The sequence below is a fragment of the Chrysochloris asiatica genome, unplaced genomic scaffold (assembly GCF_000296735.1).
Source record: "Chrysochloris asiatica unplaced genomic scaffold, ChrAsi1.0 scaffold00008, whole genome shotgun sequence".
Classification (NCBI taxonomy): domain Eukaryota; kingdom Metazoa; phylum Chordata; class Mammalia; order Afrosoricida; family Chrysochloridae; genus Chrysochloris; species Chrysochloris asiatica.
This window is the reverse complement of record NW_006408526.1, coordinates 32,440,106-32,448,444: the sequence shown is the minus strand read 5'-3', so window position 1 is coordinate 32,448,444 and position 8,339 is coordinate 32,440,106. Positions and strand designations below refer to the sequence as shown.

At 38.4% G+C, this 8,339-nt stretch overlaps 2 pseudogenes; both read left to right on the top strand.

Moving 5' to 3' along the window:
- Positions 1–2,101, top strand: part of LOC102830894 — a 42,388-nt pseudogene extending 40,287 nt beyond the window's left edge.
- Positions 2,102–7,143: 5,042 nt separating this feature from the next.
- Positions 7,144–8,339, top strand: part of LOC102830513 — a 4,631-nt pseudogene continuing 3,435 nt past the window's right edge.

Sequence of the window (8,339 nt, the reverse complement as noted above, 5' to 3'; positions counted from 1 at the left end):
GACCTTGTATAGGGTTTCTACTCATAGTGACCTTGTATAGGGTTTCTGAAGAGTGGCTATTGAGTTTGAACTGCTGACCTGTGGTTCAAATCAACCTTGCAGTCCAGTGCTTATCCTACAGCACCATACCACCAGGGACACGAATGACTTTATGCACGGAAAATATAGAACACTGTCAAAAGAGATTAAAGAAGACTTAAACAAATGGAAAGATGCTTCATATTTATGGATTGGAAGACATAATATCGCTAAGATGTTGATCTTATTCAAAGCAATCTGTAGATTCAGTGCAATCCCCATTAAATTCCAATAGCCTTCTTCACAGAAAGGAAATATACTCAACTTTATATGGAATGACAAGAGGTCCTGAATAGATAAAGCAATTTTGAAATAGAATATCAAAGTAGGAGGACTCACGCTTCCTGTTAAAACCTACAATCCAACCACAGTAATTTTTAAAATCTGGTACTGATAGAAGATTAGACACGCAGACAAATGGAATGGAATTGAGAGTTCAGAAATAGAGCCACACATCTATAGTCAAACTGATTTTAACAAGTCTACTGAGTACATTAGATGGGGAAAGATGAGTGTCTTCAATAAATGGTGCTGGGAAAATTGAATTTCCACATGCAGAAAAATGAACTCACACCACACAAAAAAATCATATCTAAAATAGATTAAGGTCCTAAATGTGCAAACTAAACCCATAAAATTCTTAGAAGGAAAAGCGGGGGCAACAATTTGAGGCCTCAGTTTTAACAATAGATTATCTAATATAATAACAGCAATAGACAAAATAAATCAATGTAAACCACTGCCATCAAGTTAACTTCAAGTCACAGTGAGACTACAGGACAGAGTAAAACTGCCCACAGAGCTTCCAAGGCTTTAAGTCTTTATAGAAGAAGACTGCCCCATCTTTTTCCCTCTGAGCAGCAGGTGGCTTGAAGTGTCAAGCTTTCAGTCAGCAAGCAAGTGTTTTAACACCAGGGCCCCTTATAAATAAACAGGACATCATAAAATGTTTAAACTTCTTTTCATCAAAAGATTTTACCAAGTTAGCCTACTCCTTTCTGCCTGTGGACTGCGCAGAGGAAGCATCGTTAGTCCTTTTTTTCTCTGTCTCTCTCTCACTGCTGTCACATCTAAGTCAGTCTCCCAAGGAGCCGGAACAGCTGCGGAAACTCTTCATGAAGGGTTGAGCTTTGAAACAACAGATGAGAATCTGAGGAGCCATTTTGAGCACTGGGGTGCTCACGGACTGTGTGGTGATGAGAGAGCCAAACACCAAGCACTCCAGAGGCTTTGGGTTGGTCACTTCCTCTACTATGGAGGAGATGGATGCAGCCATGAATACAAGGCCATACAAGGATGGGAGAGTTGTGAAACCAAAGAGAGCTATTTCACAAGAAGACTTTCGAAGGCCAGGTGCCCACTTAACTGTGAAAAAGAATTTTGTTGGTGGCATTAAGGAAGACACTGAAGAGCATCACCTAAGAGATTATTTTGAGCAATATGGGAAGGCTGAAGTGATTGAAATCATGACAGACCTAGGCAGTGGCAAGAAGAGGGGCTTTGCTTTTGTAATCTTTGATGACCATAATTCTCTAGATAAGATTGTTATTCAGAAGGACCATACTGTGAATTGTCACAACTGTGAAGTAAGGAAAGCCCTGTCAAAGCAAGGATAGCCAGTGCCTTCTCCAGTCAAAGAAGTCAAAGTGGTTCTGGAAACCTCAGTGGTGGCTATGGAGGTGGTTTTGATGGGAATGACAACTTTGGTGGAAGAGGAAACTTCAGTGGACGAGGTAGCTTTGGTGGTAGGCATGGTGGTGGTGGATATGGAGGTAGTGGGGATGGTTAGAATGGATTTGGTAATGATGGAAGCAATTTTGGAGGTGGTGGAAGCTACAATGGCTTTGGCAATTACAACAATCAATCTTCAAATTTGGGGCCTATGAAGGGAGGCAATTTTGGAGGCAGAAGCTCTGGCCTTCATAGTGGTGGAGGTCAATATTTTGCCAAACCAAGAAACCAAGATGGCTATGACAGTTCAAGTAGCCGCAGTAGCTATAGGAGTGGCAGAAGGTTTGAATGATTGCTGGAAACAAAACTTAGCGAGACAGGAGAGCCAGAGAAGTGACAGTGAAGCAACAGGTTACAGCAGATTTGTGAACTCAGCCAAGCACACTGGTGGCAGGGCCTAGCTGCTACAAAGAAGACATGTTTTAGACAATATTCATCTGTATGGGCAAAAAGAAAACCTCAAGGACTGTATTTGTGACTAAACTGTGTAACAGGTTATTTTAGTTTCTGTTCTGTGGACAGTGTAAAGCATTCTAACAAAGGGTTTTAATGCAGTTTTGGGGTGGGGGTTTTTTTGTTTGTTTGTTTTTTCTGCACCCATGCTGTTGATTGCTAAATGTAATAGTCTGATCGTGAAGCTGAATAAATGTCTTTTAAAAAAAAGACTTTCCCCCAAAATTTAGAAGACAACATCTGACTGGGGAGCCATATATCTGTTAAGAATCTAGTAACACAAATGCAGCAACTTAGCAACAAATAACCCAATTATAAAATGAGCAAAGGACTTCAATTGACATTTCACCAAAGAAGTAATTCAAATGACCACCAAACACATGAAAAGATGCTCAGGGTCATTAGCCACTAAAAACAAAAAAACCCATTGCCATTGAATCAAATTAAACTCAAATGACCCTGTTTCCAAGACTGTGAATCTTTTTGTGTGTGTGTGTGTGAATTGAGTGAAGGTTTACAGAGCAGATCATCAGTTCTACATTCAGCAAATCATAGACTTTGTTTCATTACAACGATTACAATTCCCTCCATAGACCATCAGTTAACGATATTAACCTCTATTCACTTCAACTCTTGCATTCCTCCCTGTAAATATTGCTACCTTCATCCTTCCTCTGCCAACCTCCCTCTCTTGGGGTATATTGTCTGCTGCATCATCCATGTTAACATGTGTCTACCCTCTACCCCATGAATAATTTTTCCTTTTTCCTGCCCCCTGTAACCATTGTAAAATGTTTCTTTCATCAAGAAAATTTTTTCTTAATTTTTCACAACAGTGGACCGTGTTGTGAGTTGTTTGATTCATAAATATTCTTCAGTGTTGGATAGTATTCCATTGTATGTATTATCAAAGTTTGTTTAACCATTCTTCTGTTGATGTCCTCATCTTTTTGCTCTTTTGAATAGTGCCACAATGAACATGGGTGTGCATGTATATATTCATGTTAAGATGTTTCTCTTGTAGACAGTGTATTGAGGGATCCTGTTGTCTTACCATTTTCCTACTCTGTGTCTCTTGACTGGTACATTTAATCCATTTACATACATTGTAATTACCAATAGGTATGAACTGATTGCTGTCATTTTGCTGTGTGTGTTTCTTGTGATGCTACTGGTTTCTTTGTTCCACATAATTTTCTGTGTTGAGTTTGTTTCTTCTGTGGGTTTTCTTTTCATTTTCATCTCTATTTTGTTAACGTTTATTAAATCTTTCTGATTCTCCTCTTTTTTTATTTTGATATGAAGGTATATTAATCTTTTTTGAGGTTACCTTGTAATTTATTAATTATTTTCCCTGTTTGAAGCAGTCTGTTTTATCTTGAAATCTACTTGACTTCCTTGTCATTTGGAAGTTCTATGTCTAAACTATTCCCTCTTTTTGTTTAGTATTTGATTTCATTATAAATTCATATCTCTGGATCCTAATTTTCAGTCTTGTAGGCTTGTTTGTAGTACTGGTATGACAATGTGGGATAAAGCACTGGACCACAAAGTTGCCTTAAACCACAAGGTTGGCGGTTCAAAGCCACCAGCCGCTCCTTGGAAACTCTGTACAGCATCACTATGATTCAGAACTGACTCGATGACACTTAGCAGCAGGAACAGGTTTGTTTTACTTTAAATACTTCTATGTCTTGATTAAATTCTGGGTGGTGGTGTCATGTACATTAGTCTCAGGTTATTGTCTGCTGTTTTAGTTCTCAGTCAAAAGAACACTCTTTAGTATTTTTTGTAAAGTTGGTTTGGTTATTACAAATGCCTTTAATTTCTATTTATCTGGAAATGTCCGAATTTCACTGCCATATTTAAGGGACAGCTTTGCTGGGTATATGATTCTTGGATGGCATTTTTTTTTTCCTTCAGAGCTTTGTATATGTTATCTCATTTTCCTCATGTCTGCATTGTTTTTGCTGAGAAATCAGAGCTTAGTCTTATTTGGTGTCTTTTATAGGTAACTTTTCATTTTTCCCTAGCTGCCCTTAGGATGCTTCCTTGTCTTTGGTTTTGGAGAGTTTGATTAAGATATGTCTTGGTGATTTTCTTTGGGGATTTATTCAGTTTCTTGTATGCTTATCTTCTTGTCTTTTCTAATGTTAGGAGGTTTTCTTCCAATAACTCTTTGATAGTTTTCTCTGTGCTTTTGATCATTTCTTCCTCTTCCTGTTCTGGAATGCCAATCACCCAAAAGTTATTCCTTGTCATGGTGTACCACATAACTCTTAGGCTTTCTTCAGATTTATTCATTCTTTTTTCTAATTGTTCTTCTAGCATACTAGTATTGAGAGCTTTATCTTCAAGATCACTAATTTGGGCTTCCATTGATTTGAATATAATCCTTTTCTATTTCAATGTATTGTCCATTTCTGAAATCTTCCACTAGGATTACCAAGCACTGGACTAACTGCTAGCTCAGTAGTTCAAACCCACCATCTGCTCCTTGGAAACTGGCTTGATGGCACTTAACAACAACAACAAGGATGACCGAGATAATTTTTTTTTTTTTAAGAAAATAACAAATATTGGCAAGAATGTGGGGAAAATGGAACCCATATCCATTGCCAATGAGAATTGTGTAGGAGCTTAAGATCTGAAGTATTTAGTTTGTAGAAAGTTGTAGTTTACAACTTAGAGCTCTGACCCTATTCTAAACTATGATATAAAGTCCAGAATCCATTTTACTGCTTAATGAGTTACTTCTCTAATGCTTGCTATTAATTACTTCCCCAATTATCATTGCTTATGGTCAAAGTTAAGGAGCCCTGGGACAAGCCCTAGGAGAAAGATGAGGCTGTCTGTTCTTCCTGTAAAGATTTAAAGCCTTGGAAACCCTATATAAGGTCACTACGAGTCAGAATGAACATTATAGCAGTGGGTTTGGGTTTTTTTGGTATGATCAAAATTAATTATATAGATTGAGAAAGATATTTCTTAATGGTTATCCACAAATGTAAAAAAAATATGTACTCTTGAGGGGGAGATCTTGCAAGAAACCCATTCTCACAAAGTGTTCCAAGTAAGTTATTGCAAAAACTTGTGGCCTCTTATACAGTATTTGTCAATCAAACTTGAAGGACAAATTCACTGAGGTTCCTTTGCTCAAGCTATTTAACTTTTTTTTAGTATATTCATAGTTTTCAGTATAACTCATATGCATAGATTTTACTGTAACTCTTTATAGTATTCATTCATTTTCCTATAAATCCTTAGCATATATGTTAGTCCTTTCTCCCCCATAAAAGCACTTCTGTGATTGCCCCATCACAGACTCCCTGGTTCCATTTCAATGAACTATGTAGCTCCTCAGTTGCAATTATCTATGGCTTAATCAATTTATTTGCATTTAATCTTAAACAGTTACAGTTTTTATGCTCTTTGACAGAATGCAAAATTGTTCAACCATTGTGAAAAGTATTACAGCCATTTCTCAAAAAGCTAAAAATAAAACTGCCAGAAAACCAAAAAATCCACTGAGGTAAATTCTGACTTATAGTGATCCTGTGAACCGAGAAGTTGCCACATACGGTTTCCAAGGCTATAAATCTTTATGGAAGCAGACTGCCACAATCTTTCACCCTTAGAGTGGCTTGTGGGTTCGAACCACTGATCTTTCAGTTAACAGCTAAGCACTTAACCTCCATGCCACCAGGGCTCCCTAGAACTACCCTGCTGTTGTTGTCGTTGTTAGGTGTCATCCAGTTGGCTCAGACTCATAGTGACGCTATGCACAACAGAACGAAACACTGCCTAGTCCTGTGCCTCACAATTGCTGCTATCTTTGAGCCCATTACTGCAGCCACTGTGTCAATCCTTCTCATTGGATGTCTTCCTCTTTTTCACATGATGTCCTTTTCCAGGGTCTGGTCCCTCCTGAAAACAGGTCCAAGTACATGAGACAAAATCTCTCCATCTTCACTTCTAGGGAGAATTCTGGGTGCACGTTTTTCAAGGTAGATTTGCTTGTTCTTCTGGCAGTCCATAGAACTCACAATATTCTTCACCAACACTATACCTGAAAGGCGTCGATTTTTCTCCCATCTTCCATATTCATTTCCTGCTTTCACATGCATTTGAGGTGACTGGTAATACCATGGCTTGGTTCAGTCACATCTCAATCCTCAAAGTGACAACTTTGCTCTTGAACACTTTAAAGAGGTCTTTTGTAGCAGGTTTGTCCAACACAATGCATAATTTGATTTCTTGACTGCTGTTTCCAGGAGCATTGATTGTGGATCTAATTAACATGAAATCCTTGACAGCATCAATCTTTTCTTCATTTATCACGATGCTGTGTATTGATCCAGTTGTGAGGATTGTTGTTTTGTTTACAGTGAGTCTTGATCCATACCGAAGGTTGTGGTTTTGGTCTTCATCAGCAAGTGCTTCAGGTCCTCTTCACTTTGAACAAGCAAGGCTGTGTCATCTGCATATCAAAGGTTGTTAAGGACCCTTCCTCCAACCCTGATACCTTGTTCTTCATATAATCCACCTTCTCAGATTATTTACTCAGCATACAGATTAAATAAATATGGTGAAAGGATACAACCCTATCACACACATTTCCAGATTCTAAACCATGTGGCATCATCTTGCTCTTTTTGAGCGATTGCCTCTTGGTCTATGTACAGATTCTTCATGAGCACAATTCAGAGTTCTGGAATTTCCATTCTTTGCAATATTACCTATAGTTTGTTATGATTCACACAGTTGAAGTCCTTTGCATAGTCAATGCAACACAAGTAATCATCTTTCTTGTACTCTCTGCTTTCAGCCAAAGTCCACCTAACATCAGCAATGATATCCTTTGTCCCATATTCTCTTCTTAATCCAGCTTCAATTTCTGGCAGCTACTTGTCATTTTCTAATGATCTTCAACAAAATTTTACTTGTGTGTCACATTAATGATATTGTTCAATAATTTCCACATTCTGTTGGGTCACCTTTCTTTGGAATGTGCACAAATATGGTTGTTCCAGTTGTTTGCCCAGGTAGCTGGCTTCCCAACTTCTTGGCATAGACTAGTGAGTGCTTCCAGTACTGCATCAGTTTGTTGAAACATTTCAATTGGTATCCTGTCAATTCCTGAAGCCTTGTTTTTTGCCAATACCTTCAGTGAAGCTGAGACATCTTCCTTCAATACCATTGGTTCTTGATCATATGGTACTTCTTGAAATGGTTGAGTATTAGCCAATTCTTTTTGGCACTGTGACTCTGCATATTCCTTTTGATGCTTCTTTTGATGCTTCCTGCATCCTTCTTTCTAGTTTGTTCTTAGTCTATAAGTTCCACTGAAACCTGTCTACCGTGGGTAACCCTGATGGTATTTGAAACACCAGTGGCATAGCTTGCAGTAGCACACAAGCCATCTCAGTCTGGCTTAACTGATAGACATGTGGGTAGAACTGTTGTATGATCCAGTAATTCCACTATTTGTTACTTACCTAAAAGACTTGAAAGCAGAAACTCAGAGACTTGTACACCAATGTTCATTGCAGCTCTATTCACAATACTCAAAACGTGGAAACAACCTAAATGTCCATTGGAAAATGAATGGATAAACAAAATGTGATGAACAGTGGAATGCTACTCAGTCAGTAAGAGAAATTAATTCTTGATACAAGCTACAATATAGAGGGACCTGGAAGACATTGTGTGTATGATGATAGAAATAAGTCAATTGCAAAAGGACAAATATTATCTAAATAGACAAGAAAAGGCAAATGGAGAGAGAGCAAAATGTATTAGTGGCTGTTGTTGTTGTTGTTTAGTGCCATCAAGTCAGTACTGACTCATTGCAACTCTATGCTCAACAGAACAGAACACTACCCAGTCCTGCCAACCTCACAATCATTGCTACACTTGAGCCCATTGCTGCTGCCACTGTGCCAATCCATTCCATTGGGAGTTTTCATTGACCCTCCCCATTAACAAGCATAATGTCCTTCTCCAGGGACTGGTCCCTCCTGATAATATGTCCGAAGTATGAGAGACAAAAGTCTGGTCATCCTGGCTACTAAGGA